Source organism: Passer domesticus, chromosome 3 (assembly GCF_036417665.1).
Source record: "Passer domesticus isolate bPasDom1 chromosome 3, bPasDom1.hap1, whole genome shotgun sequence".
Lineage (NCBI taxonomy): Eukaryota > Metazoa > Chordata > Aves > Passeriformes > Passeridae > Passer > Passer domesticus.
Window position 1 is genome coordinate 25,953,945 of NC_087476.1, and position 20,035 is coordinate 25,973,979.

General features: G+C 36.7%; 1 protein-coding gene across 15 annotated transcripts in view; it reads right to left on the bottom strand.

Annotated features, from left to right (window-relative positions):
• Window positions 1-1,967: 1,967 nt before the first annotated feature.
• Window positions 1,968-20,035, bottom strand: part of KHDRBS2 (KH RNA binding domain containing, signal transduction associated 2) — a 339,646-nt gene continuing 321,578 nt past the window's right edge. For 4 of the 15 annotated variants that reach the window (XR_010358259.1, XR_010358260.1, XR_010358246.1 and 1 more), the window contains 2 exons: window positions 15,750-15,854; window positions 1,968-15,095 (listed from right to left, as the gene is read on the bottom strand). The gene's annotated coding sequence lies outside the window, so the exon portion shown is untranslated. Of the gene's footprint in view, window positions 15,096-15,749; window positions 18,730-20,035 lie in introns of all 15 variants that reach the window. The other 11 variants (XR_010358257.1, XR_010358255.1, XR_010358256.1 and 8 more) reach the window with 11 other exon arrangements.

Consider the following 20,035-nt stretch of genomic DNA (forward strand, 5'->3'; position numbering starts at 1 on the left):
TGGAGATGTTCTCATGGGTTCACAGGCACAACATTTTATGCGAAACTCATACTCACCATCCCTACTGAAGAAAGACTTAATGGAAATGCCCAAACCCCTTATTATTTATTGGAAATAATTGATAAAAGGGTGTGTCTCTTCAAGTTCATGCTTTTGTATTGGTTCATAAGATGCACTTGGTTATTTTGGTAATTTTTCAAAAAAGAATGACTGTGATCACATAGTGAAAAAAATCCATTTTGCTGAATAACTAAAAAAGGCTGCACAATGTATTCAAGGTGTTCCCCATGTTAAATACTGTGTGACACAGCAACAATATTTTGCACAATCATGAGAACTAAAAACTGTGTAACAAAATCCATCTGATACATTGGACTGACTCTCTAAGAAATCCTGGAGATATTTGTGTGACTACACATTGAGTCTCCCCTCAAAACCCTGGATTTTCTATTCAGTCATGCCCTAAACATGATCTTTTAAAAGATGGATACAACTGCATATATTTTATTTTTTTATAGCAAAAGTATATATGGTCAGAGTTCTTAGTAATTATAAAATATAAAATTTCACAGATTTATATTGTGAATAATAATTAGGAACTGAAAAAATAGTTTTATTATTTTCTGTACATGGCACATTGGATGGCTGATTTTTGGTTAGGAAGAAGAAAAGAGCTATTTGTAGTAATTTCAGTTTCAAGGACTATTAGCTTAATAACAAGGAACTTGACAGAAACTTGTATCTAGTGGATTTTTTCTAGGCACACAGAAAACATTAATTTCTGTAGGCACTTATGAAATGAACACCCATTGGGGATTTTTGTCTGTAGTTTTGCAAATCCTTTGAAGTTTCAAAATAGATTGCACATTGCCAATGCATTGAAAAGCTATCCTACTTTATAGCTGCAAAACAAAGGAAGAAAAATACATTTACAATCTCCAGTGGAAAACAAAATCATTTAAAAAAAAAAGAAAATAGAAAAAACCTCCAACAAGTATAAATATACATACTTATACATTCACTCGAGGTACTGAAAACATATTTTGGATACAGTTGTTTTGTCCCTCTTGACCAAAGCAGAATGGTTTTTCTCAGCAAGATGCTGCATGTAATGTACCACAGAGAAGTTTTTCTTCAAGATGGTGTGGGAAAAAGAGGTTCAACATGATTTCTAATTGTGAGCTTGTGCAAACCCATGTGGGTCTACTTCAGCCAGTAATACTTCAAGACTTTTTATCTTTGGAATAATATAAAATGTTTTCTTTAATAATTATTAATATATTTGAAATCTAACTTGTTACATTTGTGGGTAATACCACATTTATCCAATCTCATGAGGACTGCATATAAGTAACTAATACAGGGGCATGCTATATACTTTTTTTTTCATTTTTAAGCACAGCACTTTTTCAGTTCCCATCATAACATTTAACATGAGAACCCTCATGGTGTATTTTAGTCATAAATTACAACATCCAGTTCCAGGAGTTTTTTCCCCCTTAGACCTATAAGGAAAAGGAAGAATCTTCATGCAGCTAATGATAAGGTAGGAAATTCTGACAGTTCTTATATTAAAACAGCCTATTGGATACACTGCAAATTCCTTTGCCTTCAAAGAGTTCCATTCCTTCAGAGACTGTCCAAAGCAGGACACATGCAATGTGTTGTGTGTTGGAATACATACTCTCTGTTCTTAGGTTATTCAAAGAGAAGCTGGAAAAGATGTATTTTCATCAGTGCTGATGGAGTACATTATCTGTTCAACATATTATGCAGCAAAACTTGGTGCACTGTGCACCTTCTGTTAACATATCTTCCCATGTTTAAGACTAGAAAATATTAATGGAAAATACAAGCAGGGCCATATAAGCAGGAAAGTGTGTTGTAAAGGAATTGAAACAAATAGCATGCATGCTGGCTCTTTGCTTGGCTTAGGTTTTTGAAATCTAGACTTCACAGTTGGACCATTAAAGCAGAAAGGGATTTATTCTGTGTAGTTCCATCATCTTGTTACAATCTTTGTCATAGAAAAGGAAGCAAGAACCTTGTGCCATTTTCATTTCTTGTTTAATATCTTCTTCACAGGAAAATGCTGCCAGGATATTAAACTCATCTGTTCTTTTGGATAATAAGGATGTAATGTACCATTCTGACCTTTCCAAATGCTGTGTTTCAAATTACTGTTCATTAGATTTTTTTTTCTTGATTAAAGTCTCACTAACCTGTAGAAACAGAACGAAATAAGATCTAGTCAAGGCATAGCATATCAAGCATGTTCATAACAAAACCACACATTTGTATAGCTCAAGGGCTGTAACAGATATTAACACTTTGTTGTGCTATATGATTGCTATTGCTCTGTTTATTCATAACAAAGAAGCTAAAATTATATTTGTTTAAATTTTTCACATGCTAATTCAGAGTCACAAGCTGAAGAACTTTTATTTGGTTGAAAGTTTAATTATGAGAATAAGAAATACTCTATTTCTGGTATCCTGTAGAAAAATTTCAGAGATGAAGTCATAATAGAACTGAATTATAATCCTCAAATGGAAATGCAATTAAATGATAAAATATATATGACTGAGGGCCAGATTCTGTTAACCTTATTCCCTTTTTATTTAGATTCAGAAATAGATATTAAGGGCAGAAGAAACGATGCATTATGGTCTAGTCTAACCTCCTGTGTGGTCCCAAAATGTTATCTATCATCCTCTGCAGTTTCTGAATGAGATGTAGCATATCTTTCTAGGAGACCCAGATGGCTCTAATGGTTGAAAGCTCTCATTGTTAATTTGGTGATGGGGGAACAGACTGGAATTCTTGGCTCCAGTTAATTACACATTCCTTCCTCCTAAATGAGAGGGTTCTTTACTGTCAGGAATACTTTTTGCCTGTAGGTACCTGAAGGCTGTAGTCAAGTTACTTCTCAGTCTTTTCTCAACTGATTTAATAGCTAAGAATTTATTTAGTATTTCACTACTGGTACATTTTCTTGTTTTTTTAAATTTATTTTCAGAATTATTTTATGTATCTATTTTTGACTTACCATACCTTTTTCAACAAACCATAAAGGTGCATGGTTTTCCAGTAAATTTGACAAATGTGAAAAACCTGCCAATTTCTGAATACTATTCACCTATTTACTCTCACCAAGATTACATTTGTCATCAAATAGCATCCCATTCATAGTTCATACCCAACTTACATTTATAATGACACTGTGTTCTTCTCAAAACCACTATTTTTTTTAATAACTCAGGACCAAAACATACTTAAACCAAAATGAATTATTAATCTAAACAAAAAATTAGATGCAAGCTGTCCCTTTGTATACAATTAAAAATAAGTCAATGCACTACTCCCTTGTGTTCACAGTTTAATTATTTTTTCTGTAAGTGTCCATACTAATGGAAGTTTAACACTTTAGGCTGGTTTCTACTTTTTTTTTTTAACAGTGAAGTGGTTTTGCCTACAGTTTGACCTTTGCTGAGGAGAACTGGCCAGCCTTGGGACTGGTGCTGCAGAATTACAGGCACAGTGGTGATGAAATATCTGCTAATGGTGCTCCTGAGAGAGAATAACTCAGTGTTGGTGTGGATGTTATTAATGCCTCCTGAGGGACTGCACTATCTGTCAGACCAATTGCTTAGCTGTTGTTTACCTTTTCTGTCTGTGCGGATCAGTAAGCATTTCAAAAAGCACTGGGTAAGAATCTGTTAACACTTACGAAACCACAAGACAAAATAAGAAAAAAAAAAAGTATTGTTGTAACAAGGAAATTGCCCAGTCTGGGCAGAAAATTTCTTTTAAATGGTGTGTCTTATACTGACAAATATTAAGAGATGAACATGGGGATGAAAGGATAGGTAACAATTCACATGATTCTCTGTAGGAAAAACAGGTAAGTATCACCCAGAGAAGCAACAGCCTGAAGTTGCATGTATAACTTTTCCTCAGAAACATTTTTTTTCTGAGCCTGAACATCAGTATTAGGGAAAAGAAGCTGAACTTTGGAAGTAGCTGTAGCTGCAGGTTATACCAGTTGCTTTCTGCTACAATGCTGGATGCCAGGAGAAGGGAAGTCATCAGTCAGGAAGGGTTTACGATGAACAGATATGGTATTAACTCCTTTCTCACTTTCAATTCATACAGACAGCACAGTATCAAAAGGAAGTAACAAAGCCAAAACAAGTAATTCAAGATCCTTTCAGGGATCTAGCATCCCTATGGATACACATGTGGTTATCCATGCAATGCACACACACACAAAGCGACCGGAACATCAATTTACAACCTTTTCTAGTGTCTACATATTTGACCTAATGGTGTGGCACATCAGATGTCCCCTTCTGCCTGTGGTTGCCTTGGAGGACATTCTTATTGGAGGCACTAAAGACTAGATGAATCAACTAATTACCATAATCTAACCCCAAGTGACTACAGGAACCATGAGAACTTCCTGCTGAATCCAAAGATTCCTTGGAGGAAACATTTCTCCTCTTTCTTGATCAACTGCAATCCTTGGCATGCTCTCCTAGCAGGGCAGTACATGGAAAAAAGCCTGGAACTCCTCAGCACTGTGCATGGCTACTTTGCCTGTCTCCATGTGGTAATCTGAATCTCTTTAAGGATCATGAATGGTTTGTTTTGGGCTATTCTAAAAACAGCCAAGCATACAGTAGGGCCATAAGGCTCTTCCTCTTCTCAGACTGAGATTGCTGTCACTCATCCTATTCAAAGTGCTACATGGAGAACTACACAAATACATTTTATTGACAGCAGGATCAGGCACCTTCATTCTTCATCCCAATATTAAGCCTACATAAACTTTGGCATCATTGATTTTATGTTTTGTTTCCTTGGGACTCTGAAGAAAGGGCCCAGAGAATAAGAAATGAACAAACATCATTTAAAATGAGGAGGAAGAAAAAATGAAGTACAATTGAACAAGTGTGTAAAATTGACATGTTATTTTGACAGCATTAACTAGTGACAGCTTGATTTTCAGAACATTCTATCTTTTACTTTGAAAAATAAAATTTAGGTGGTAAACCTAGTTTTCTTGACAGGCCCTTGAAGAAAGGATAAGGATTTTATGTGACAGAAGATCTCATTGTGTTTATGAAATATTTTTTGTGTCCCCAAATATTTTACCTAAGCTAAGCTAAATCCATGGTAACTAATTTAATTTTATCAATGGATTGTAACATTAAGGTTTTTCTTATTTTTCATTTTTTTCCCCCTTCTGGTTTCTTTTCTGCTTTTTAAAGTCTGGGTTTTTTTGAAATGTTGTACAGTTTTCTCAAAAATTAAGAGCTGAGTCTCTTAAGACATTAACCATGTATGTATCCCATAGGAATCAGCTTTTCTGGTAGCTGGATAGATGTCTGGTAAAATCACATTCTCTTATGAAAAGGGAAACAGGTGAATATTGACAATAGGTTTCAGGGCACATTTTTATACTGCCAAGAATTTTGGATTTGTTATGTCGGAGTGGGAATGAAGACAAACCCTTCATGTTTGCATAGACAAGAAGTAATTATTTTGATAATTTTGAAGTCATATGAAAATTCTAATGCACAGACCTAAAATTCAATATGCAACCTTATTTGAAAGCCTTCCCCTTTTCTTACACAGTATAATGAAGTCTACTGTCCAGAAATTAATAACATGGAAATGCAACTTGAAAGAACTTATTGAAACAATTAAAATTGTACTTAGGGGTATTTTATGGATTTTATTTTTTATTGTTTTGTAGCAGTTTCAAGGCATCAAACTTTTTTAATGTAGACAATTCCAGTCTTCTTTTAAACTTACTTAAAATTTACTTCCCAAATAGATTTGTGAAATCCAAAAGGAAAAAAATGAGTGTACACTAAGTACCTGTCACAAGTGTGTGTAATGCTAGGCAGAATTCAGAGGAAATGTGACTGCTTCCCTGTCACCTTGCCAAAGGCAACAGCTGGTGAGTGCCTCAAGCTCCAAAGAGGAGCTGGTTCAGAGATGGCACTGCCAGCTCCAATGAGCAGATACCAATCCACTCCCCTGAGCAGCAGAGCTGCAGAGAAGCCCCTCACCAGGTCGGCTGGCCTGGAGCACTTAGATCTTTCACCTCCTGCTATGGATCTGCAAAAGCTCCACCAACTTTTGGAGACTGCTATAAGGCTGGAAGCAGTGGCTGGAGTGTGGCTTGGGAAGAGTAAAAGACTGAAATCCATGAAACCCCAGCTTGATCATGGCTCGTCCTACTGGGATCCATAAAGCCTAAAGCCACAGCACAAACCAGAAAAGGCAGACATTCCAAGATCACTGCTTTGCCCCTGGCTCTCAGCACCAACACCTAGAACTTCATTCTCGTTCTTCAACTTTTCACTGCTTTTCAATTGCTGTGTATTTAATCTCTTCAAGGAAAAGACACCACCATTTCAAAAATATTCAAAAATAAATTACTTTGGAAAAAAATTTCAAATTTCATTCCCTCAGCATTCCAATTAAAGCAGTTTGTTCATTATTTATTATTCATAGCTTTAGTTTATACAATGGGATATTCATTCTGTATTACATATATATTACATATATATGCATGTACATATGACAGACAGCAATTCCAGGTCTGTTAAATGTTTTCATTTAACAGTTATTGAATACAGTCCCTGGTGTAGTGGGATGCTAAAACTCTCTGTGTATAAAACCAAATGGACTTCAATGATGGTACTCACAAGCTTGTATTTTATATTTCCTCAAGTTCCTCCCTTCTCAGATCAATATACTCTTTAAAAGGGGTAAAATAAATATCCTTTTATTTATCTGATTCTTAAGGGTGTCAAATCTCAGTTGCTTCATACTGAATCACGTGTGCACCGTTGAACTCATGGCTTGATTTCAAATCTTCTGAAGTCAGTGAGCATCACTGAGGGTTTGTGCTTGCTTGAATGTAATCACCACTGTCCTTTGTGGTGACTATGCCAGAAATTCACTGCATTTCCAGTCCTGAATAAAGAATGCTGGTCATGCACACAACACTGAAAGTGAAAAAATATGTACTGGGAGGTCAGCAATAAAGAATGAGGCTTTCCATTTTTTGTTAATCCAAACATTTGTGTTTCTGATTTAGGGATTACAGTTCAGCAGATGCCAACTGTTTACATTTCAGGAAAGGTCCCTCTGGTATGTATGAAGGACTTGTCCTGAAGTGAGTCTGCTTGATCTCTATAAATATTTGGAGGTAGCGTGCTACTTTAATGGAATTAATAAAAATTGTGGAGATTTTTATTGCTACATAGACTATACTCTACAGAAGATCTTTGAACTGACTTGATGTAGCCCATTTATTAAATGTCTGCTGTACCTCATATTTAGCACAGCATCATTTTAGAGACAGATCTTACCACCTATGCACCTATGATGAGACCTGCTGAGGTGAACAGGATTTCTCACTGCCGTACAATATGACTTCATATTTTACTTTCTTTGTCTGTCTGACATTGGAACTTGCTTACAGGTATCACTTCCTGGAGTTGGACACAATTAACCAGAGTAGTGGGAGAGAAAGGAGTATCTCAGAAACCACAACAGGCAATTTGTAAAGGCTAATGATTTAATGACATATTTTATAGCTTATGGTAAGTCAAACTTTTGCGGTTTTAGTAAAAAGCTTAAATGAGTTCTCATGTTTATTTTTCACAGTTATTACATTTATCACTCTTAACCGTCCTTTGCTAGGATAAGGATCATTCAAATATTTTAAATTATATGCATATATATATATATATATATATATATAAAAAAAATATATGTTTGTTGTACTGCCCTTCACTCTCCTTTTGCCCTTGACAAAATCAGTTATGCTGTCCCTTTTTCTAATTCTCACAGAGAACTAGTTGTGCCAACCAATTTCCATGTGATGGAAATACCTGCCCCTTTTGTTGAAAGGACAGAAACATGCAGGATTCTACTGAGGTACCTGTACCTCTGAAGCATATACATTGTATTCCTTAAGTGAATTATTTACCACTGTAATGTTATGCTTACCTCATTCTTCCAGCTGAATCCACAGATACTGGGATGAGCTGAATGATTTTCAACAATTCATAAATATTTACAAAATAAGTGGGTTTTACTCAGAAGTATATTTATGGTAATGCTAAACATAATACAATATTACAGAAAATATTTCTGGGACATAGGGCAAGTAGAAATTCTGAGAAAGAGATCTGGAGCACAAGAACAGCAGATACACAGAAAACACAGAGAACATAGGTTACATTTTTGTATTTAATTCAGGATAATTTTTTCAGTGTTGTCATTATATAATGCGTTAGAAGAGCCTGCAAAAGGCTCACAGTCCTTGCACCCTCTTGTGAGGTTCTCTGCAGAGATAATTCTTCCTGATTTCACAGACAAACTCAGAGTGAATACCCAAATATTCAAAATATTTTCCATTCACCTACCAATAAAACAACCAGTCATTACAAAAAATCTTGCACTCTGTGTCAATATTGTCATATCTTAAGTATCTCTTTGGACCAGGCTCAGTTGGGAGAAGTTAAAAAGTCTGGATGAGATTATGATAAAAAGCAATTGGAATAATTGTAAAGCCATAATAAAGTGCTAATATTCCACCACCTGGTATTCATATAAAGATTGATGCTGAATATACTTTAATTAGAATATAAGATTATGACTCAAAGTGAGATGTCAAAATAGGAAGTCGATAAATATGTAAGTAGGATAGAACTGAAAAGACAAGACATCTCAGAGATTATGTTAAAAGGGGCCACCGAGAAATAAACCAATATGCAACATGCATTTTGACAAAATGCAGAAAGATGTACTTCAGAACTCTGGATACCAATTTTTTATTCCTTGCTTTTAAATTCATTGGATTAATAGAAAATATCTAGAAGCCATTGTGTCCATCTCTAAAAGAAACATCTGCTTGATGTGTAACTGATATCCAAGAAACAATAAACAGCTGAATGTGAAGGGCAATTACAATATTAGATTGATTTATAGCCCAATAGTCTGCTTAAATCTGCACCTAAAATACTTGAAAATTCTAGTGGGTAAATTGTCAGTGGTCCCCGTAGATGAAAATTTTGTTATTAATTTAATTTAGAAACAAGCAAGAGCAGAAAAACTCAGAGAAAACCAACTTTTTGAAAAAAAATGCCAAATGAGCTTGAACAAATCACTATGCCCAATTCCTAGCAAGCACTGAACTGAAATGCTTCAAAACATTTCAAAAATATGTGTTTACATGCAATGTGAACAACCATAATTCTGGTGAAAACATGACTCCATAATCCCTCAGTAAGAATGAACATGGCAAACACCACTTTAGTCTTCTAGAGGAATCCTAATGTTGAATTCTGCTCTGTACATTTAACACAGAGAAAAATTCTAGAGCGTGTGATATCTTATTAAAAAAACCCCCAAACAAGTTGTAAATTCTTCCCCTTTGAGACAAAAATTAGATTGGATTTCTGAGACTGGGGATGAACTTCCTCTGTTGGCAGTTCTTCCTCTTGGGTAACTTATCACTATGTTTGTAACCTCAGCTTAGATTTGGCACTGCTTATCCACCAGGCCACCTCTTTCTAGGTCCATAGCCCAATCTGAGAGAGGTCCTATGTTTATCAGTGTAACTGCTTATTTCACCAACCGCCCATGCTCAAGTGGAAGATGATTACAGAGCCTGGAGCCAACACATGCAGCCTTTATCTGTGCTCCATTTACTGAGAGATGAGGGTGCTTCATGCTGATCATTTTAGTTTTTAACCCATAGAAGAGTATGATTCCAACCTGTGTTATTTCTTATTTATATTAACACTGATAATTTGTTGCCTGTTTCAATACTATGGAAAATGATGCAGGCATTGCCAGTCTTTTCTCTACTACAGCTTAAAAGGAAACAAATAAGCCAAAATCTGGGTTCAACTTTAAGGCTTTAACTTCATGTAAGTTTGCTGTTAAAGCTATAGAGAGTGTAAAATCTGTTGCCCTGGCAAGGAAACAACCTGTGCTAACATCCAGCTTTCTGCTCATGTCTGGGCACAGGAGTTTTCAGGATCTGCTCCAAGTCATGCCTTTAAATCTGCGTTCTCACCTATTTTGAAGCACCTTGTACTCTTTGGGTCTTTATGGGTAATTTCTATGCAAGCACTGCAGGGTAAGCACAATATCCTTGTTCCTTGCCTAAATTTCAGTTATCCCTGCTAGGCAGCCTCCAAGACACACAGCTTTTTATTTTTCAGAGAACAAAAGTACTCCATCTTGCTTTGCGTTTCCAACTTCCATCTTGAGATCCCAGCCTAACTTTCTTTGTGCATTTACCTAGTGACTAAGAGGATCCATTTGCTTCTACTGAGGAACCGCTGCTCTAACTGAAGTCTTTGAACTTGTAATTATCTTTTGAAAGTCTTTACTGTACAATCTATGTTCAATAAGGTTTTATATCTTAGAATGACAAGTTTAGAAGTACATTAGAGGAGACAGAGAATACAAATATAACTATGGAGATGAGTATTAAATATATTTTGCAGGAAGATGAAAATGCGTGGATTGAATTTCCATCTTGGATTAGGATTGTAACCACAATTTACTGGTTTTATTTTCTTAATTTTCTCCATGTCCCATGAAGACTGGCATTTTTAGGTTGCAGAAACCTCTGAACAAATATCAATTCCACATGAGCTATGATTAGCAAAGGTAGGTAACAGAAAGGACAGGAAACTGCAGCTCTGTGGGAGAGAGGCAATTCCAAAGAGTCTCTGAAAGACAAAACTGAGTTTACTGTTTCAGCAGTGGGAAATCCGCTCCTAAAAGAGGCCTTGAAGAAGAAGTCAATTTCTGTAGCATTGGAGTCCCTGGGTGGGCAAGGAGGAATTGCTGCAAGGAAAGGTAGGATTCACATCTACACAGGGACCCTCAGCCAAATGTCATTCAGCCCTAAATGCAGAGGTATCACTGGTCAGGGAGCTGAGGGACTAAGACCTCACTGAATCCCCAGGGCAACTGGAGCTCCTCTAGAAGGAGCTTGAGAATAACTCAAGGCTGTTTGTCAAGAGAACTTGAGAGTGTGAGTGTGTGCCATCTCTGTCTCTGACCCACACCCCCCATCATGTTACACATTTGTTTAAAGGAAAATTAAATGTCCACTGTGCAAGACTTTGGAAATGCAGTTGTTAAGTTATTGTCCAATTTTAGACATTTTTGCATAGGGAAGTTCAAACTAGACATTTTTATTTTGCTCAGGAGATATCCTGTGCATTATCTCTGCATTATCAGACAGACAGAAGAGAAGCAAAAAAGCTGACAACACTAATTGGACTGATAAATGTTAGGGAACCCAAAAAACCATAATAGGAGAGGGGAGTCTCTTTCAGGAGACTGGAAATTAAAAGGGAAAAGCCACTAAAAATACTCAGCTTTGTCTGTGATCAGAAAAGGCTGCACTTCTTATATGGGACATTCAAAAAACTGGTCCTATTTTCTCAAATAGCAGGAGAAGTAGAATAATGGTATTACTTACTGGGATGAATGAAGTGGTATCATTTTATCCAAAAGCTTGGATCATTCTGTGTAATTGGTATCCCATTCAATGGATTAAATTCAAAGAAGGTTTACAGAGAATATATGGAAACACCTGACCTTTCTCTTATCAGAGTGGGTTACAAAGAAATAAAATGCATTCTATGGAGACTGCTGTGTTCAATTTTTGGCCCTGCCAACTCAGCACAGCTATCAGAGCTCTCAGAGGACAATCTGGAAATACACAGTGACTTCAACCCTGTATATTTGTTTTGCTAGAATACAGTAGAGAAGAAGTCTCTATGGACACTCTCCATGCTTAGTCTGCCATCCCAAGAGCTCCTGAGGAAAGAACTGATAGTTTCCAATAATTTGCTGCTGCAGCATCTTACTCTGCTTGAGTTGTGTTAGCCATTCCTGCAGCTTGTGCTCTCTCAGAGTACTTATGGAGGGTGCAGCACACACCAGTTTCTCCACAACCGTGTTCAAGTTCAGAAAAGTATATAAAATTTTTTTTTCTCCCCCCCCCCCCCTTATTTCACATCTTGAGTCTAAGGAAATATTTATTCTTTTGGGAAATTTGTAGAGAAGTAAAAATAGGCGCACAGAGTACTAACAGACTTGCTAACTTATTCCCAAAAAAGGAGGCACCTAAACAATATCTGGAAAAATATTCAAGGAAACATAGTAATAATAATGATAATAATAACAACAGCAACAATAACAGAAGGGAACAACTGAGGAAGACCATGAAGAGTAGAAGGACAAGGGATAAAAATTTTATGGCCTGAAGAAATATCAATAGTAGTGATGAGACATAAATCAAAATGTAGCTACTTGATCTTCAGGCTGAGGTTACAGCATGATAATTAGAAAACTCTGTTTTCAATTTAAGTGGATTTGTTTGATTTTAAGTCTCCAGAGACAAAAATCTGGTGCTCAAGATGCCTTTTAAAATGAAATAAATTTCAAGGAGAGCTGGATTTGAAATGCAACATTTATTTTCTACCTTATAAGGCAGTGTTAGAAGTTCCCTTCATATCTTCCCCAATAGCTTTTATATTAGCAAATGCTCATATACTCAAGTGCAAAATTACTGTGATAGAAAAAGTAAAGTGGTTCTTTTAATTTGCTTTGCTGTTTTGAACGTCCAGTGACCTGCAAAACATGGATAAAACCCATTGGTTTATTCTCTCACTAGAAGGCTTTAGAAATATCTCATCACTTTTACAGGAGTGAACACTGCCAGAGTTGTGAAATTTGGTGATTACTTCACATGTTAAGAATAAACATTGGTGCCACTGATGTGCCTTATGTATGCTAACAATAGGTACAAAAGTTATTGGATTGCATAGTATTCATTTCTCACCTGGAGAAGACTTAGGATCTTATTCCATGGAAATGACAGAATGAATGGAAATCAGTTAATAGGGTTAAACCCACTGTAGAGAGACGTGAAGCATAAAGCCATAGTTAATGATTCGTGATCTCTCTCCCTCTGCCCCCATCAATGCAGTCTCTTTATTCCTCTTTGGTCTATGCAACTCATGTATATTCCTCTCAGCTAGCATTGCATGACCTTGTTTGAGTCCTTAGTCTTTTCCTTAAAAACTCAGATGATGGTAAGATTACTTTTTTTAAAACAGCAGTGGAATGTATTATACATGTGTGAATCAAATGAAAAATACTAATTCTGAAATGGTAGCTCCATTGACTAAAAATGTTTATGTAAATCAAATTTTCACATCTTTGTTTTAAACACTCCAAAAGCAGACGTGATGCTGAAACCAGGGTATTATTTTGGCATGCTTACTCCTTCACCTGATTGTCTTTGATCTCTTAATATCTGCACTGTGGTTCAATATCACAAAGTAAAATATGTACTGTTCTTTCCTCAGCTGAGCCACTTGTGGAGTGTTTCAGTGTATCCAGATGTGGCACTCGGTGCCATGGTTTAGTTGAGGTGTTGGGGCATGGGTTGGACTTGATGATCTTGAAAGTCTCTTCCAACCTACTGATTCTGTGGTTTAGATGAGACAATAATTCGTTATACAAATATAAATCTCTGGGACTTAATCTCTTTCTGTCAAGTGATAACAGAAACTGTTTAAGTGTTTCTTATGCTAAAAAGATCTCAAATTCCATATTTCCATTATGATGAGATTCATACCAAACACTTACTGAACAAATAACACATGCACTATTATTGAATAAAAAGAACTACATATCTAAATAAAAGGAATTGAAGTGTTGTTTTAAAGGCAGTTGAATATTGAGTATTGCTTTAAAGACTTTATTAAATAATATTGTAGCTTATGCAAAATATTGCAATACGTTTATTATTAAAATATATATTTTTATAGATTATAATTTAATATATTTAAAAGCTAGGATTAGAATTAGCATTTCTTTAGCTGATAAAACTCCAGAAAATACACTGATAGGTATTTTGAAGGTAAGTTTTTCTTACAGATCCTGAGATTTATAAAATAATCTGGAGGAAAGCAAAACACAGAAGTCAACTTAACCTGTGCTCAAAACTTGCGACTGAAGTTTTCATGCACAGTTAGGAGAGCTCTGTGGAGTTAATCTACTAACACTGTGCTAAATCTTGGCTTTCTTCAAACTGGAACAAATTTTTAGACTATTCAAATTACTATCACTCTCTTGGCAATAGTGCAATAAAGTTCTGATTTTAAACCCAGAAGAATTTGCTCCAGTAGTATTGCTGTGGATGAAATATCCCACTATTTTGTCTATATCCTCTGAGCATAATATTATTTGGTGTGATTGCAAAGTAACTATTAAAAATTACATCAAAGACTTGGTGGTATCTTTAAAAAGCAGACTTATTTTTCTGGCAATCCTCTTGCTTTCTTTGTTATTGTCCAAAAGACACAAATTGAGCTGGCAGTGTACCCTTGTGACACAGAACGCCGATGGTATCTTGGGGTACGTCAGGAAGCGCATTGCCAGCAGACTGAGGGAGGGGATCCTGCCCCTCTGCTCAGCCCTGGTGAGGCACATCTGGAGTGCTGTGTCCAGTTCTGGGCTCTTCATACAGTAGAGACACGGAGCTCCTGGAGTGGGTCCAGTGGAGGGGAACAAAGATGATTAAGGGATTGGAGCATCTCTCTTACAAGGAAAGGCTGAGGGAGGTGGGCCAGTTGAGCCTCGAGAAGAGGTGACTGAGAGGGGAACTCATCAATGTGTATGAGTATCTAAAGGATGGGTGTCAAGAGGAGGTTTCCAGGCTGTGCTCAGTGGCACCAAGCAATAGGACAAGACACAATGGGCAGAAACTGATGCACAGGAAATTCCACCTGAGTATGAGGAAGAACTTCTTTAATCTTTTAAATCTTTAAACACTTTGCAGTGACTCAGCACCGGAATAGATAGTCCAGAGAGCTTGTGGAGCCTCCCTCACTAGAGATATTAAAGAATTGTCTGGACACAAGCCTGTGCAATGTGCTCTAGGATGGACTTTCTTGAGAAGGGAAGTGGGATCAGGTGATTCACTGTGGTCTCTGTGATTCTGTGAAATTCCTTCCCTCTCAAACCTGGGCATGTGGAACAAAAAACATCATGTTTGCTGGAAAGGAAGATGGCAGTATCCTAATCCTTCTGTGAGAGAAGATGAGATTTGCACTTCAGGAAACTTTCAATCCTAGAGAAATGACGGTCTGGCATACAGTGAAAGTCTTCCAGTAACTCATATCCCACTCATTGTCTGGAGAGGATTTCTAAAGAAACTGCATTCAGTTTGCCTTGAAGTTTAAGAACACTCAGAGAGAAGGGGGAACGAGCAAAGCCATGCTCTGCCCAGATTAATGGTTGTCAATCTGCTCATGGACCTGTCAAATGTAACTATGCAAAGTCTTCTAAGAGCAGGAAGTGGATTTGATATCAAAGGCTACATACAGGCAGCAGCTCTTAACTCATGGCTTATGTAAGTGCATATATATAAGAACAGAAGCCTCTACTTAAACCAGCCAGTCAACAACTCTCTTTCTGAGCTGTGGTGTGTCTCCAGAGATCCTTATTCAATTATTAATGCATCTGCTGCTAATTTCATCATGCAGAGTGTGAATTTGTCTTTCTACCACGAGCTCTAAGGGAAGTTTGTAAGAAATATAGAACTTGTCAGCACATAAGAGTCAACACATTACTGCTGTGCTGCAGCCATTTATAACAAAACTAAAATGAGCACTCACTTGTTTGGCATTAATTTAATGTCCCACTTAGCTCCTATCAGACGTAAATAGCTGCTTCATCCATTTAAGCATTTCTGTTCGTGCACATAATGAAGTACTCTGTACCTGTCAAGTAAGCAGAATTCATAACTGAAATAAGAAATGGATGAGAAAATTCAATGTTCTTAATATTAATCCTCTACAGGGGTAGCATCAGACTTTTTTTATGGCTTCTGTAAGATTCACCTTTTATTCCACTGTTCAGAGACCAGAGACATGACACATGCTCGCATGCCAAAAATATTTCTGAAAGGGATATCTGTTCAACTTATGGCACAATTAACAAAAGCTCGAGTTGCCGAACACATGCTATTACAAAATTAAATAGTCAACAAACCTGTCGGTATTTAAATATTTTTATGTTACCTATTTTAGAAAAAAAAAATTAATTTTAAACAGCACTCTAGCTGTGATCATATTCTCTAGAGGAAATTTTTATGAAAATGAACAGAGGTAATGACTACTATTAGTCACTGTCATTAGCATAAAACATTAAAAATGACAATATTTATAACAGGCTATGACATGACAATTAAAATATGACTTTCTATCCTTTGTGTATGCTTTGACTACAGCTGGTTGTTATTTTCTAAAGTTAAACTGATAGAAGTCTGGTAATGGTATATTTAATAGCATGTTCATCATCAGATCTAATTGTTTTCCACCACAGGGTATGAAGTTTTATGTCCTCTATCAACCCAAAACAAACAGCCCTACTGCTTAATGGCTCTTCAGTTAATGTTTATGGTGCTACTTTTATAACCTAAGCTACAGGAAAAAAAATCCAACAAAATCCCTCCAAGAAGCTATTTAAGAATTTAAGAAGCTTAATGGAACTCAAACCAATACCAAAAATTACTAAAACATGTATGAGGTCCCAAAGCTGAGGATGTGAAATAGAAAACACTAGAATGACATTAGAAAGACATTGGAAAATAGAAATAAAAGACAGTGAAAAATTCTTCTAGCACAGTGTTACAATTGCCATTGGAGGGGAGAACAGACCTTCATGTTGGGGAATTTGGTTGAGGTTGGCCACCTTGCAATTGATGTTGACGCTGGGTTAAAACAGAGAAGACTTGTTCATCCCAAGTCATGCACAGCTCAGACTGTTGCTCAGATTGCAAACTTATTCCCCTGAGAGTGATTTGCCCTCAGTAACCTAGATGCTAGCCTCCTACTCATAATTCTTTTCCCTACTTAGCAGAGCTCATGCTGATTAAAATGAAAGAACAGTTCAAAGACAGGTTTCTCTTTAACTGCCTTGCTGCATATTAATTTTTGTCTCTCCCTTTTGTACTAAGCCTCTAGAAAGCATTGTAAAACTACTGTAAATACGTTTTCACTGGAGAGCTGCCATTGTTCTAAATTATAAAAGCAAATGATTTCTGACTTGGGACTGTTAATTGTACATAGAGGTAATATATTAATTTTAAACTTCCCATGATAGTTCAGACACCCTGATTTCTAGCTTTTAATGATGCATTATGAGCCTTTATTTCTTTGACACCCAGACAATTAATCACTGACACTCCTCAGTCCCCAAAGTAGCTGGACACCATTAGACAAGAAAGAATCAGACCTGAGGGGGGCGTCAAAATTTCTTTTCAGGAATTGGTTTTTTGCACCATAAAATCTGCTTGACATTCATTGCAGCAAATATATTTTAATAGAACTGCTGTTATTCTGCCTCTCCTCCCAGTCTCCCAGGAGTTTTCTGTAGCTCAACATGATGTTCAAAAACAGGCAAAAAATGCTCTGCGAAGTTTAAAGGCTGTCAAGCCTTCTTGGCAAATTCCCTCCAAGAGCAGAGCTGAGAAATGACAAACCTATCACCTGACTGGCTGGTGTTTAAAGCTGACTGCTTTTGATTAGGAAGCAATGAACCTTCCCTTCTGGAGTTCATTCTGTGTTTTATAAGCACCTATTCACTGAAAATTATGCAGTTGAACTGATTTGAATTTGATTAGTGTAACGCTCCAGTTTTATTATTTGTAGTAAATACAGGCACCTCTTATGGTTTTTTACATTTAGGAGAATGTCAGGATAGTTAAAGACTTACTTTTACTTCCTACGTATTATTGCTTGACATTTAAAACAAATCTAAGAATAATGTATGCCTGTATTGCAGTTACTCACTTGTTGTGCATTGCTCAGTACATACTCACACTCTACTTCTCGCTGCTCCAGTGGGAAGAGTAGAATGAAGGCAGTCCTGCCTATTCAAGGACAAGGTACTGTGTCCCCAGCAGGTGAGTTGAGCCAGAAGTAACTGAGAAATGCAGCAGCTAATGTCTTTAATGGAAAACTCCTGTATTAAATTCCATGCTGCAGACTGTGATATTTCAACAGGCAGCAGTGAGGAGGAGCAGAGCTGCTACCAGAGGGGCCAGCACTGAACAGTGAATCACTCTTTCAATGTCAGCCAGCTTCAGGAGTTGCAATGTGAATGCTCTGGGAAGTTGATACCCTTTTATCTTCTGACAGCCTTTCAATTATATGTCCTTTCATATTATTACGTAACTTCCAATGATCTGCACTGTGGACCTCAGTAATAAAAACCCATTTCATGCCTGAAGAACACAACTTCTTTGGTAAGTCAGTTCAGACCTAGATGGGGAGCAGTGCATTTGACCAGAAACAAATGCTGAGTGGAGTCAGATGGTCAGGTCAATAAAAGCTAAAAATAATATTTGACTTTGAGAGAAAAGAGAGTTCAGGACACAGCCTAAAGGCTAGATTCAGCCCTAGCTAACTGTATCAGTGTTATAAGGAGAGATTAGACACCCAAACTTAGATGCTGCAGAGGGACTACAGATATACCTACAGAACTCACCAGTAAGGACTGCGAGTCACTGAGAGCTTTCATCATTGCTGGTATGGTCCGTAGTGTCTTATGTCTATTAGCTTAGGCTGAGTATTTTCCAACATTTAATTCTACCTATCTTGAGAAAAATGCACATATTTATACAATTCACCTCCTCATTTACTTACCTGTTTTGTAGGCCATCATTATAGTGCATGACTATAGCAACATATCACAGCCATTAGGGATGCTTTTAGAAAAATAAAGGAGGCTCACTTCAGCTATAATTCCAGCTAATAAAACATTTGTGTGGTATATACATTTTCAGTACTTCTTGAGCTTTCATTAGTACTAGCTCGCTGTCTCAAAATTCTGTAACATATTAATTTCAACCGTATCTGTATAAAGATGCGAGACAAGGAGTACAAAAAAGCTGGTTTGGGTCAGGATATTTACATCCTTTATGCAAGCCATGACTCCTGGTTTTTGAGAACCTGAACCTGAGACTAGAGAAAACTGCAGGCTGTCAGTACTTCTGAAAATGAAAGTGCTCAAATACAGAGAGAAGTGTCTAATCTCTCTTTTAAAAATGTTCAGAGTTACCAATGGAAGTGCCTTCTCCTAAGTAAATCCTATTTCTTTACTAACAGCCAATTTAAAACAAAGCCACCAAAGCAAAGAATTAGCAGAAGTTACAGAAGTACAGAAAATTCACTTCTGGGAAATTCCACAGGCCAATTCCACAAGGTGAATGAGGTGCACAGGAAGGTCCAAAGTGAAGCCTTGAATGGTCTGCTCACAGCAAAGCTCTTGTGCATTGGGAAGGGCTTCTCTACACCCACTTTTCGACTTCTTGACAACAGAGCATTGGGCACAGAGCAGGCCTGTCTGAAATTCCAAGGAGTAGCATATGCCTCATGCCTTGTTCTTAGCGCTGCACAATTTAATTAATGATACGACTTGATATACACAATCTGTAGCTTTTAATGAAAGCAACGCCCACAAATTTAAAACTTTGTTCCTTAAATGTTTTGAATTTTGCCTGATCTCAGTAACCTGAAAGACAGCTACATAGTCTACACTAGACATTTAAGAACATTTTCTAAACAGTAGAGTATATTTCATCTCATTTGGGGTTTTTTGACACATAACTGAAAAGTATATATAATGTATATGCATATATATATGCATACATATATATGCAGCTGGAAAACAAAAAAATCAGAAAATGCAAGGAAGTAATGGAATTAGATGAACTTTGGTATTTTGCTACAAAGTTCTACATTGCTCAGGATGAGGAAAAAAATCAAACTTCCCCTTTCTTCCTCTAGAGACTTTTGTTAATCTTCTAGAAATATAAGTAGAGTCTTCCAGCCTTCTGAAATATTTTATCACCCATTAAAAACTGCAGTTACTACTGCAGGTAAAGGAATGACTATTC